General features: G+C 35.3%; 1 protein-coding gene across 4 annotated transcripts in view; it reads right to left on the bottom strand.

The window, feature by feature from the left end:
• The window catches only part of LOC108709778 (protocadherin-9), a 1,169,460-nt gene that overhangs the window by 250,431 nt on the left and 903,782 nt on the right, over window positions 1–15,247 (bottom strand). The gene's annotated exons all lie outside the window — the stretch shown is intronic.

The raw sequence follows: 15,247 nt of genomic DNA, 5'->3' as shown, positions 1-15,247 counted from the left end.
ATGACATGTTCAACTGATTTTAGAAGTGAAAAGTAGTTAATATTGTCTGCAGAAAGACACCACACTTGCAAATGCGAATACACAGTTACATTTGATTTCACCAACTTTAAAACACAGAACACACTTTTCCTCTTATCCAGCACTACACAGGATCCCTTTTATAAATGAAATTTCTTCATATAATTAAAATGCTTTAAATTTAATAATTTGCACAAAACACAACATTTTAGCACTTGACCACTGTTTGAAGGTTCCTGGCCCTAATTACATTATTATGCCTTAATAGCCATTAGGAGCTGTAACCTGTTGACATTTTCAACTGAGTGAAGATATAAAAATGAAACTAATTGCTATCTACAAAGCAGTGAATTTTTTTTAAAAAAATGATTGCAAAATGGTACAATCTCACAATATCCACTGTCAATGTTGTCATCAATAAATGGCAGTTAAGAGGAACTGTGGATGTCCAGGCAAGATCTAGAAGAAAATCTTCTGAACTACTTGTATGCTGGCCAGAAAGGCAAACCCTTATATGACATGCAGGAATAGTGGTGTTGCTTCCATCAGCATGTGCAGCATTGCTTCACATCAAGAGGAATCCTTACCTACTCTATGACCTGATGACAAACATCAATGTCTAAGGTACTGTATGCAAAACAGCAACTAGAAAAGCTAGAGGCCTTTTGATAACATGTGGAGAAAAAAAAACAGCATCAAATGTTAAACATTGAGGTGGGTCAAATATGTTTTGGGTTTGTATGGCAGTTAGTGGCACAGGAAACATTGTGAATGTAGAGTGAAGAATGGAGCCAAGTAAATATCAACAATGTATGGATGCTGATATGAAATAATGAGCCAAGAATCTAAAACTGAAAAGGAGACAGCTTCTGCAACAAGACAATGATCTTAAACAAACATACTTCAAATGCCACCATGAACTACTTGGAGAGAAGCAAGTTGATGTTTAATTCTGCAAGGAAAACTGGGTAAAAAGTAAAGATTCCTGCAGTAGTTGTTTACTACTTTTCACTTACAAAGTTAACTAAATTTGTCATTTGGTCAGAGGTGCTCAAACGTTTGCTTTCAATTGAAACTATTCCTAATGTCTCTATGCTACAGACACCTATCTTTTCATTTAAATGGACAGTTCACCTTTACACAAACATTTACTATAATGAAAACAGAGATATTTGAGACAATAAGACATCCATTGTCTTTATTACTATGGATTTTTTGTTCAACACCTTTTCAGATTAGAATTTCAGCATCTACTTTGTTGGTTTCAGTGTATCTCACAATCGTGCAGTGGTTTGATAAGATACTGGAAGATGAATAGAGAGTCTGTACAAAAAGAAATTAAATAAAAAAGTAACAATAACAATGAAATATGATAACATGAAAAATAGCTGACAGGGTCAGTGTCCCAATTGAAAATCTAGAAAAAGGAAAAAGGGAAAATTTAAAAAAAAAAATTAAGGCCAAATGAAAAGTTGCTAGTTGCCCATCACTAGTACACAAACTTGGCAAAAAAAATCACTACACACTCCACCATTGAAATTCAAGCCAAGCTTTCAGCAAGAAAACTACAGAAATTAGATATAAAAAGAAAAGGGTTATATAGCCACTTTTTGGTGGCTATATAGATTTTTTTAGATATAGAGCACCACATTACAAAATATATTTTTTTTCTTAGAAAATAATAAGTCATCAAAATCAGTAAATCTGGACAAAAAAAAGTAAATGGATTACAACATTATTTTATTACCAATAAAATGTACTAACCCAAATAATAATTCATGAAACTACTTGCACTGCCAGGTAAATGTATAACTAGATAAGTAAATTGAAAAGTAAGGGATATGACTTTAGTGCTTGAAAGGGCATTCAAGGTGTATTGAGATGATTAAAACATGAAAGAAAAGAGGAAACAAATACAAAACCTGCCAGCTGGTGCAAAATTAATTCTGCTTTGGTTCATTTTAATTACTGGCATTTGATAAATTTCAGGAGGCAAAAAACATAACCTTAAAAATATGGAGCAAATGTCAATTAATTCCACTAGAGTATTTCTTAAGAATTTTGACCTGTGAATGTTCTGACAGTAACAGGGTCATTTATATGTTTGACAAGCTTGACATAGAATCCAACCTAATTAATTTTTCTCTTTGTTGGTGTTTGGTATCTAAAATGGCTTAGAGGCCACATTACTGCAGTGATAATACTGTATGCATCTACTTATTGGTTCACATTTAAAAATCTTTATTGATCATAAACAGAATAACCCTTTGTAAGTATGCAGCAGAGCAGTTTCCTTGCAGAAATCCAATAATTATATGCACTTATCTAAATTATGTGATAAAATATTTTATAGGCAAAATGACTGACAATTACCTAATTGAAAAAGGACTTCACTACCCAAAGTCTGTTGTGAGCATGCTTATGCCTTGTATTTACCCAATGTAACACCCTGCTAGGAGTTCAACCAGGGAACTGGTGTTTCCGTGTCTGCATTACCATTGTGCTATGTGAGCAGACAACTAAGGTCCTTATTCACTCCTTTTGCTATCCTTGTATTTGCAAGTAAGCATGGTTTGTTTCACCTGATACCAATCTGATGACAAGTGATCAGTGTAAGCCATTAAGCTGCCTATAAAACCCCCTACACTGTACTGACTCATTTCTCAACATAGGTCTATTTCCTGGGTGTGATTCCTGTCTGGTCATCTGTTCCTAACTCTTGCCTGTATTGACCTTGCTTTATCGTTGCCTGAACAGACCCTTGCCTGTTATTGACCACACTTCTGGATTCAGATTCTGTACCATGTTACTGATTTGTACTGATCCAGCCTGTTCCAAGATTAAGCTCATGGTTCCTGATCCTGTACTGCACTCTGATTGATTGTATGATTGGTACTGTTTTATGACTACTCTCTCTATTACCAGTCCTTCCTTTATGTGTTCCAGTTCCCTTGCCTGCCCAGAACTTCCCTCTTGGTCCTCTCATTTTAAGACCTGGTGTCATAAGAATAGCACAGGGCTCCTCCCGAAGTGAAAGGTGGTTGTTAGAGGCAGAAGTATGAGTAGAGACCAGGACCTTGGGGTTTGTTCTGGGATACCATACATCCACCTTTGATCTCACAGCATATTGAGTTTTAGGGGGTTATTTATTATAAGTCCATAAGGAAAAAAGCTGATGGAAGTTCCTTTTATAAGTCCAAAAGGAAAAAATGCAAAATGTTTTTGAGATTTATTATACCCTAAGGACGGAAGAAGTCAGAATCCGAAAACCCGGGCGTCTCAGACCTGCCGAGGTTATATATAAGTCAATGGAAGAGGTCTCTATCCTATTTGGAAGTTTCTATGGTCTGTGCTGGAATTAGCCTGAAAATCCGACTATTTTGGACTTTTCAGGCAAAAATCTGTGAAAAAGACAGAAAAAACCCCATACAATTAGGATTTTCGCTAGATTTTATTGAGTTTGTCCCTGATTTAAATCATGGTTTTTTTTAATAATAAATAATGTTGAACTTTTTTTTTATTTTAAATAATCATAACAATTTGGATTCTGCTAAAAAAAACTTTAAGGGGGCAAATTATCAAGGGTCGAAGTGAAAATTCTAAATAAAAAAAATAGAATTTCAAGCTAGTTTTGTGTACTTCGACTAGGGAATAGTCCAAATTCGATTCGAATTTGAAAAAAAAATTGAATATCAAAATTGATCATGAACTGTCTCTTTAAAATTAATGCCTTAAAGGGATACTGTCATGGGAAAAAAAAAATTTTCAAAATGAATCAGTTAATAGTGCTGATCCAGCAGAATTCTGCACTGAAATCCATTTCTCAAAAGAGCAAACAGATTTTTTTATATTCAATTTTGAAATCTGACACGGGGCTAGACATATTGTTAATTTCCCAGCTGCCCCAAGTCATGTGACTTGTGCTCTGATAAACTTCAATCACTCTTTACTGCTGTACTGCAAGTTAGAGTGAGATCACCCCCCTCCCATTTTCCCCTCAGCAGCCAAACAAAAGAACAATGGGAAGGTAACCAGATAGCATCTCCCTAACACAAGATAACAGCTGCCTGGTAGATCTAAGAACAGCACTCAATAGTAAAAACCCATGTCCCACTGAGACACATTCAGTTAAATTGAGAAGGAAAAACAGCAGCCTGCCAGAAAGCATTTCTCTCCTAAAGTGCAGGCACAAGTCACATGACCAGGGGCAGCTGGGAGATTGACAAAATGTCTAGCCCCATGTCAGATTTCAAAATTGAATATAAAAAAATCTGTTTGCTCTTTTGAGAAATGGATTTCAGTGCAGAAGTCTGCTGGAGTAGCACTATTAACTGATGCGTTTTGAAAAAAACATGTTTTCTGATGACAGGATCCCTTTAATAATAAAAAAAATGCCTTACAATATATGGACAAACAATCCCTGTTTTGTTTAAAGGGTAAGGCATTTTTTTAGTAGCTGTATGCACAAAATGTCGCATTGTCTTAAATATATTGATAAAGGGTTGAGTGCAGAGGACTTTTGTATTGGTCTATATGTAATTTGTGGTCACAGCCTCACTGCAGCCTGCCTAATGGTTTTAAAATTAGTGGTGAGCACAACTTTCCCTTGTTTGTTATAGTTTATACAGGAGCAATGGCCAGCTCCATGTTGTAGCTCCCACCCTTCCTAGCTATAGTCAGGTGATCCCACTGGTGGCTAATAAAATGGCAGTCAAGTTTGGGAGTTTTACTTGAAAGCAGCAAGTAAGTTGCTGGTAAAACTTCGTAAAATGTAAAATGAAGTGATAGAAATCGAAATGAATCAGATGCAATTCGAGTGTAGGACTGGCCAGATATGGGATGACATTGATGTAGTTGGCCTGCTTAAATATATTGCAATATATGGACAATCAACCCCTGTTTTGTAATTTATAAAAATTATTGAATATCGAAATTGATCATGAACTGTCTCTTTAAAATTAATGCCTTAATAATAAAAAAAAATGCCTTACAATATATGGACAAACAATCCCTGTTTTGTTTAAAGGGTAAGGCATTTTTTGGTAGCTGTATGCACAAAATGTCTCAATGTCTTAAATATATTGATAAAGGGTTGAGTGCAGAGGACTCTTGTATTTGTCCATTTGCCCCCAAGCCATTGATTGGTTACTGGCTGGTAATCAATAAGAAAGCTGGAAAGCAGGAAGTAGAGTTCTGGCTATTACATTAGACATCCATTCTCACACACCTTTTTAGATTACATTTGTGGCTAACATAATGTATTGAAAACATTTTTTATTTTGCACAGCCTATCTATTTACCTAGTTTAAATTTTTACACTGAAAGATCCTTTTAAGGTTTATTTACCCCATAAAATAATACAGTTTAGAAATTGCAGACTGTTGAAATATACTTTCCTGTCACTATGCCCAGTTGAGGATAAATTATGTATTCCCAACAGAAGGCTGAATAACAGTCTTGTACCACTGAGCTCATCATTATGATAAATATATGCACTGATCATGTTAATATTGTGATTATATAATTGCATAGAAAATGGCAATGAATGGTAAGTAAATGACTCCCAAAAATTCACAACAGGAATAATGCCTTTGCTCTATTGACTTGATTCTCCCAATAGGCTAATATTTTTTTAAACAATCTTACTACTTCTTGTCAATGATTGAGTGAGTTTGCAATTGATCCTTAGCATTCAGCTCGGATTCAAAAGCAACAGTTATGGCCCATGTGCCGCCCCAAATAGGTGAGAAGTTTATAAAGCCATGTACTAAAGACATTTACAAGACTACTATTGAGGCATGTGTGAACTCCCTCTGAGTAGAGGTTTCAGCTCTACTAAGAAAATTATCATTGGGGTGTACTACAAACTTCTCAGATAAGTAAGGATAATAAAGCCCAGCTACTTCTACACATAGATAATATTTCACAATTACATAAATTTTTCATTAAGGTTGACTTCAGTCATCCATATATTGACTGGATTAATGGTGTAGCCCACAAACAGAAAGCACTAGTAGCTTTGTAAAAATGCTAAAATCTGACCTTTGCCTCTCCAAAAATTCACAAAATGGCAAAAAATGTGCCAAATGCATTGAAGTCAATAGGCGTTTTTCTGTGTGTCAATTTTTCAAACCGTGCAACATTTTGGTTTACTATTCATAAAAATATAAAAAAAAAATCTTGGCAAATTGCAGTAAAATATTTCACTCATCTCTGCCAATTACCTTTTTTGTCTCAGTAAGTTTTCAATCTGCTCTTATGTGCTAATAAATAATTAATATGCACCCCTAGTGTGAGTGATCATTCAGGGAATAGTGATAATAACATGGTCTCTGAGTTGCAGAGATAATTGTATAAAGTAGTGACCAAAGCACAACATTTTAGACGTGCAAACTTTGGCAGTATCAGGGCAATTCTGCAATATATTAACTGGAAAATACTTTTGACAGGGTCAAACACAGAAGGCAAAATGAATGTCTTCAAATGTTACTTAGCAAATCAACTGGTCTATATATTCCCCTTGTAAGCAAGGAGAGCCATTATAGCTTGATTTAAAGGTTAGCACTGAGGTTGGAAAGAAATGTGCTTCTAAGTAATTCAAGTTAGCTGACTCATCTAAAAATTCTATTAGTTACATGGAGAGAAGAAAAGAAAAATGAAAGCAAGAAATGAAGCAAGTCACCCCTATTGCTGCTATTTTAATTTAATGTAAATATTAAAGTGTCCCTGTGACTTATTGCATCATATATTGGTGGGGATACTGGGTCATGAAATATGTGGGTCACTATATAATACTGTACATGTCTGTGTCCAATGTGCTTTGGAATGCTGCAGATTACTGAAAAGTTATAGAATTGTGCACCTTACTTTATAAATGGTAGGCCTTAAAAATGGGCAAAAGCAAAGTGCCATTGTCAATTAGTATAGCTTTCATAGCCATCATTTCGACACAGCCAGTAAAAATACACAACAGCAGTTACATGTGCAATCAATAATCACTTCTGTGATATTTAGCTTCACATTACCTTTATCTTGATAAGAGTCATACATTATTGGAAAGGTTATCTTAGACTCACAGTAAACTTTTATCTGAGAGACCCTTTGTCCCCCTTATTTAAACTTAAGGTATCAAAGGAATCCTTTTAAAAGTACAATAGCTTCTAACTTTTTTTAAATGAAATATGATACTGAGGACAGTATGTCCTTCTTTAAGTAGAGCTTGTTTGTACAAACATGGGCAATCTTTGGCCTCAAGTCTGAATCCTGGTATATACTTTTTTATAAGAATAGGGCATTGACAAGAGTTCATTTTAGATACACCAACTGTGATCTGCACTGTTAAGAATTGGTTCCATCCCAGCTTACCATATATACCAATTATGATAGGCAATAGTATCAGCTCAAATGCCTGCACAATCTAACCAGTTTAAGTCCATGATTTATATTTTTGTTTTAATTGACTTGAAAAAATCTCCACAAAGAGTACTTACGTATATAATAGAAAGTTCAAAAATACTAAGGGGGAAATGTAATAAAATTTGTAAATAATACAAGCTGTGAACAAAAATGTGCATGTTGCTATAAAATTTGATAAAAATTTGATTTGATAAAAATGTTGGTTGATCCCAAAGTTATTAAAAGGGAAAAAAGTCCGATATTTTTCTATCCAGAAAAGGTGGCAACCCTACTGTTGAGGGGCAGAGGATTCGCAAAAGCAAAATTTTTCACTTTGTGAACATTTATTTGAATTATGAACAAATTGCAAATGATTTTTACATTAGCAACCAATATTACATTACCCCATATAACTGTCAAATAATCTGTGACACTATAGAGCTAAACTGTCTATTGTCTACAGTATTCATTAAATTTTTCAATATACAGTTAATGATGATAAAATAATTACTAAATTATTTAACTGACTGTGTAACTATATTATTATATTAATCAATGTGCATCCATGATAAACATTGCTTTTCATAGAAATATAAAAATAATTACATTAACCATACCATTATAACATATTAATAAATTAAAAAATACTGGAATGTACTTAAATGTACATATTATGAATTTTACATCAATAGTGATGTGGATTCTATGTAAAGGAATATTTGTATGTAATGACTACATGTATTGATGGATTCTAATCTAAATATTGCTATAGAATGTTTTAATTTTCCTTCATTATAACATTTTATTGATTGCTAAATGGCAGCATTTTGGTTACTAGCCTGGAAACCAAAATAACTGTACTATTTTGTTTAAATTCCTACTTGAAAATCAAAAACCTTATGACCCATACCATTTTCCTATACGCTACAATGCATGAAGAAAATATTAATAGTGCGATTTATCATGGTTTACCTTCTTATTATTATTTTCAGTAAAGCAATAACCAATGTTTTTGAAGAATCCTTTATGGAAGATTTATCATTATATTGTGTTATAAAATAAAGATGTGACCTTGCGTGCCTTGGAATGTGGTATTGCATTTCATGCCCTAATCCCTTTATACTCTTTAGGTGGATATACTTCTATAAAAGGATTAACCGATTTATACTGTGTTCACACTTTTGCAAAAATAAAACTTTAAGTTTTATCATATACTAATATAGCCTGCCAAGGTTACATTTTTATTAAAATGATATAAAACAATTTAAACATTTAGTTCATTTACACTGATGGTAAAGTACAGTAAATGTTCCTTCAGGGACTCAGAAGCACTTTGCGCTACCATCAGTGTAATAAAATAAGCAGACTACACCTAGATGCAAAAATGAGTGCCAATTCCCCAGGGTTGACCAATTTGATTGAATTACAGTCTTTAAAAAAGCATGTATAAAAAGAGAAAAATGTATATTCAATGAGAATTTTGCTAAAATGTTAGCGAAACCCCACTGTGTTTACAATTGCTTACCTGAGACTAGGCCTGAACTGACTATCTGTCAATGCGGGCAAATGCCCGGTGGGCTGCTCTCTATGGCATGAAAATGAGCTGCTGTCATCCATTTTCCTAAACTGTTACATCTTAGCACAGTAGGGGTGAGAAGGCAGTTTTAAGGCGCATGTTCGTTTCTCTCAGCACAGACCAGGAAGCTGTAGGGAGAGAAGGCTGTGGAAGGAGCATTGGTTCAAGGTCGGCAGGCTGGGCCAGGCTAAAGAAGCTAATTAGGTATGGAGGTTTAACTGAAATGATTTTTAGAAGAGTAGCAGCTTCCATAGTATCTATTCTGAGCTGGATAATCCCCAGCCCCAGTTGTTACAATGTATTGAAGTTTCCCATCCTGGGCTGCGAGGAAGTGGGTTGAGAGCATAAAAGAAGCAGAGCAGAGCAGAACCAGTAGTTTAATTCCTACATCTTCTTTAACAGATGGTAAAAGCTGAGTTTAGATGATTGTTTCCCCTTTTAATCCCATTGCTGCTCATTAATAAATTCATATGACATAAATTTCTACAAGTACATCAGGCCCCTATTACTAAATATTCAGATGACTTCTACAGTAATAGGAAGGTTTAGTAATTTAAGTTGCTCCTCCTTTAATTATGGCAATGGGGTCTGGGCAAAAAAGGACTTGACAGATAAGTTTGGCTGTTTAATATTTTTATCTTCCCGTAAATTATAAAGGTTACAATAATATTTTGCAAACTCTTGGGCTATATGTTTTGTATTAGTAAGGAGTTCCCCTGCAGATGTTTTTTTATGTTTAAAATCCTATGTTTACTTCCTCTATGTTTTTCCTTTTTCCAGTGTCGGACTGGCCCACCGGGACACCGGGAAAAATCCCGGTGGGCCCCAGGCCTTGTGGGCCCCTGCGGGCACTCGCTACTTCACTTCTTTGCAGGTGGTTAGATTGTGCGCGCAAGTATATGCTAGCTATGTGGGCCCCCCCTCGGACTTAATGGGCCCGCCCCACTCCCCACTTCACCAGGCACATAGTGCTTTAATTGGAAATGCTGCCCCGCTGTTCCTGCTACCGTCCGGTTGTGCACGTTTTCTGCTGTGCGACCTGTCAGACTCTGTACGTGGAGGGAGAGAGATGCGAGTTGAGAAGGGAGCGTCTGTGGATTACAGCGAGTGGCTGCCTGTGCTGATTGATCTTCTGGGCCTGTTGAGGCTGCATGCTCGCACTCACTCACTGTGTTCCTTCTAAGCTGCATTCTTTTGTTGCGTACTACACATTCGATCTGCCTGGCTCCTCTGCTACATTACCGGTGAGCAAATTATCCTAGGGGAGGGGGAGGAATGGGGGATGTTGTGCTGTCTGTGCAAACGATCTGGAGGGGTGCTGCTGTCAGAGCAAGTGATCCTGGGGGAGGGCAAACAATCCAGCACCAAAATGTCATTTAACATTTAACCCCTGAGGACTCTTAGATTGTTTGCCCCTTTAAGTTTGCTGCTCTACTTTTACTGCCTGTTTCCATGCTCCTTTGTAGTTGCTGCATCTCTCCATCTCTCTGCCCCTGGTCGAGTTATAAGTTATTTTACTGTGACTGGTGTGCTTACAATGAATTAAAAATTGATTAACTAAATTAAATGTTCACTGAATTTTTATTTGATTAATTGTTAGTGTAACATGGATTTTTAGTTGATTAATAAATAACAAGTTGATTAAATGGAATGGAGTACTGTTTTTTTTAAACTGTGTGTAATTGTGTATTTATCTATATATCTATATATTTAGACATATAGCTATGATAATGTTTACGTACTGTGGACTGCTTTCATTGCCCCATCACATTCCCATCAGTCCCTGCCCTAATGATCTTACAAATTATCTACAGTAAGTACATACATGCAAAATATTAACAACATTGAAAGGGACATTGCAAATATAATTTATTTTGTGTTTTTTTTTATAGATGATTAAAAGTTAAGTGATTAACAATTATACTGTATGTGCCGTGATTTAACATTTCTTTAATATTGTTGCTTTTTTGGTAAGCTTATTTAATAGTTATTGCAACTTAATGTTATTTAATAGTATATATTTTCCCTTGTGGGCTTTTGTGTGTAAATTGGGGGGCCCTTCAGATCAGGTTCTCTGGTGGGCCCCAGGTGCCCCAGTCCGACACTGGGTTCTCTGGTGGGCCCCAGGTGCCCCAGTCCGACACTGCCTTTTTCAGTTTACTTGCCAGAAGTTGTCTTCTGAATAATACCTTTTTTTTATAAGCAAGATTTGATATGCAACTTTTTCCATGTTAAAACCATTAATTTTACTTTTTAACATGTGGACTTTTTGGGACCAGGCTACAGTCGGGTTAGCTTTATGTTGTTTTGTTGCCTCTATTAACTGTTTATTAAGATCTAATAATTTAACCATCCTACTAGTGATGGGCAGATAAATTTGCCTGTCACGAATTCGAGATGAAAATTTGCCTGCGTCAAAAAAATTTTGGACATGTGTGCGAAAAGTCAGTAGCCGCTATTTGGACGCCCAGTGACTTTAATGCCAGTGTCAAAATTGACACTAGCGACTTTTCGGACGCACGTTCACTATTTTTTCATGAATTTTTTCGCTGTTTGAACGAATTTTGCAGGAAATAAGCACATTTTTCAGCGAATCGAAACGGGAGAAATTCGCCTATCACTTCATCCTACCTTTTTTCTCTTCAGATTCTTGTTCAATCCGGATAGATGTGTTTCTTGAACACCCAGGATATCTATATTGGAATCCTTCCCCCAATTTAACAATAGCTTCCTTTTTTTGTGGGCTATTAAACCCTTTGACATTCATTGAGGAAACATGGATACTCATGCTCTTACGTTAACCAAAATTTGTGCAATATTATTAACACTATTCTGTATGTATGTATCTAATATGCTATATTTATTTAATAAGAACTTACAGTGAAGTCCAACAAAATAAAAAGTCATATATATTTAAAAAACAAAATAGAAAAAGGAAAAAAAAAATCTTTCAACAGCACTCAGGGCTTGTTAGGTTTTATAGAATAGTTCTGATTATATCGGACTATTCTTAAACGCTGAACTTTCCAGCCTTTTTGTATCTGTGGCAGAAAAAAAAAGGAGAAAAAATTTATACCGAACGTAATTGAGATCCTAAATATAAATATTAACAAAGCAAGCAAAAAGCAGGCAGAAATTTCTAAATCCTGATTAAGTAACATGACCACTATTATCCAATTATGAGAAATGATTCTATATTAAAAAATTCTTGCATAAGAAATTAACCAGGCAGGCATAGGCTAAATAATCTACTGTAAACTGTATCACATTTACATATTTCTATGCAAAATAGTTTTCCAGTGTAAGGCTTTTAACCCATCCAAAAATCTTTGTTTGATATTTATTTGGAAAATAATTTTTTTTGAGTTGTTTCCTTTTCCTCTATGGGCAAACCCCGCTCTCTCTCAAAGCAGCTGCAGCTTCCTTTGGGTTTTGAAATACATGGTGTATGTCATTTCTGTAAACCATCAGTTGCATGGAAAGCCCCAGCGATAGACTATACCCTGGTTACGTAGCACTTCTGTCATCTTAGAAAATTCCCTTCTTAGAGCCATAGTATGTGCCGACAGGTCAGCAAAAATGTGAATATTGGCATATTGCTCTGGGATATTGGCACCTGACCTGAAGATTTACATAAACAGGTCTTCAGTATTGTAAAAGTGTATTTGCTATGGTATCTCTAGGCTTGTCCGGCAAGAGATGTTTTGGTTTAGGTATCCTATGTATCCTGTCCACCTTACACTCTATGTGGCAGCATTGCTTGTATCAGTTTTTCAAAGTACTGTTTCAGTTGATCCTGTTTAATTACTTCAGGGATGCCATTAATTCTCACATTATTCCTCCTAGAACGGTCTTCTATTTTGGCCAATTTACTTTTTAAAACCTTTATTTGCTCTGCTTGAGAAATAATAAAATCAGAGTGGGCATTAATAGAGGCATGATTCCATTCTTATTTAGTTTCCAATATATCCACTCTTGTGCCAATCTCCGACATTTCTGTAGACATCTGTTGCAGGGCATCAGTAATATCTGCCTGAATAGACAATTTGAGTTCAGATAATAAGCGTTACATAGTCTTTTCAGTAACAGGAACAGAAATGAACTCACCCGGCAATGGGAAATCATTTTCAGCATTTCTTTTATCCTGCACCATGCACCATGCAACTTGGTGTGGGAGATGCGAAGTATCGTCTCGCTCCTGGTGCAAACCACCATCTTGGATTTTAAAAGCCGACTTTTTTTTTTTGCCAGAAATGGGTGTAATTCCAGTTGCAAAACTTTCTTATTTGGCTTCGGAGGCATCATGGCAGAAAAGAAACCTAAGGAGACTGCTGCAGAGGAAACCTACAGCTTTCGCCTACATTAAAGTGAAAATGTGGGCAAGTTTGCTTTTTTGCCAGTCTGGTCCTGCCTGAGACCCCACCCCGCCTTTTATATCATTCTAGTCCATGTACACACAAAACATTTTTGGGTAACTAAGTATAGAAAAAAAAATTTGTTTACCAGTTTTATTTTTATACTGAACAATTCCTTTAACTCTACTGTGAACCAGACCAGGACCACAGAGAAGAAAGAAAAAGCTAAAGAAGATGGAAACCTGGTGCTCATACCTAACTACCCTGTCGGTGGAGTTTTCAATCAACAGGAACACTGGTTAACTTTATTACTGGAGGGTTTCTAACATTTGTCACCTGAATTATACCCTTTACTTCTTTTTTAAGAACATGCATAGTAGCAAAAAATGTATTTTGGGGATGGCTTGAATTCATCTTCTTTCTTACAATATATATTTATTTTTTCCCCACTCATGTAGGCCTTTGTTTTGGCATTGATTCATGGCCATTTTTATAAAGGTGAATTTGTAGCTTAATATGTTTCCTTAAATGTCCTCTAACTTTGTACCCTTAAATTTGACAGTGATTGCACCACTTGTATTAAATGGGTGCAAGATATGAGATTCCTGTATACAAGGCAGTTTTTACATTAAGGGTTTCCCCTGAGCTTAATGCATGTGATGTATTAATGTAGCAATAGTCTCAGACTGTAAATACTTATAGTAAAATTGTTCTTTTATCACAGTATTTGAACAGTGGTGTTTGAAGTGTCCAAGTGTCCATTTAGTAACTTTTATACTGATATTAAACCAGAAAAATTATCATATGTGTCATCCTGGCATAAAGATTTAGGGAGCCAAACTCAAGAAAGTCCATATGGCTTAACACCATGAGATCCTCTAGTAATGTATCATTAGCAGAGACCAATTATAAAGTTCTACTTTAAAGCTCTACTTTACTTTTCTCTTTAGGTGGTACCTTGCCCTGGCCAGTATAGCATAATTCACCCCAACAGCAGATTCTAAATATTTTTGATGATATGGACAAAAAGGTACCTTGTTCCATGTATGGTGTCCTTATTACCAAAAGTATTGGATTAATATGTATAATATGTTATATTCAGTATTTTATGTCTGAAACCCAAAACACCTGAGCATGGCACTATTATGTAAAATCCAGAGGAACTCTCTCAGACTCAATTCCAGTTGTTTATTGCAATAATGACAGCATCTAAAAGTACCATTGCAAGAGCACATAAAACCAAACAGATTTCTATTGCTATTACAAAACATACAGTAGACTGGATAATGACACAAGAATAAATATCTAGCATTTTGCTGTCCTCATAAAAAATGTCAACACTTTGACCCTGTGGTTAATATACCGATATGGCAATGATAGCCCTACTGCACTCATTAGCATTTGACTTTTAGTTAATTATTCCCTGATAGCTCCCAAGAAAAGGGTGCCTAGGCAGGTTCTGCCCTTTTTACTTTATTATATTTAGATAGTTGAATGTAACAATGATAGTTACTGATGGTTGTCAATGTTAACATATAATTCTAAATGGTATATCAGACTGTATGATAGAATTCAGTTAATGTAAGATACATATGTATATATGGAATCAGTGTGGATGCTGTGTCGTTAGCACATTTCTTGCTTGTACCTTTTTATTTGATTGTTGCTTTGTTTACCTTTAAATATTAATAAAAATATTGAAATAAAAGGGTTATTTTATCTGAAAGTTTGCATTATACTATCAGCTTTGCGATTTACCAATTGCACTTCTGAAAGATATGAAAGCTTAGCTAAGGGTGAGTAAACAGGATCATTAGTCTTCATAATTACAAAATTGCTAAACCTATATGCTATAAAAAATAAGGGAATAATTAAGTGATAATAGAACATATTTAATACATGA

Source organism: Xenopus laevis, chromosome 2S (genome assembly GCF_017654675.1).
Source record: "Xenopus laevis strain J_2021 chromosome 2S, Xenopus_laevis_v10.1, whole genome shotgun sequence".
In the NCBI taxonomy this organism is placed as follows: domain Eukaryota; kingdom Metazoa; phylum Chordata; class Amphibia; order Anura; family Pipidae; genus Xenopus; species Xenopus laevis.
This window is presented reverse-complemented; position numbering and strand designations above follow the sequence as displayed.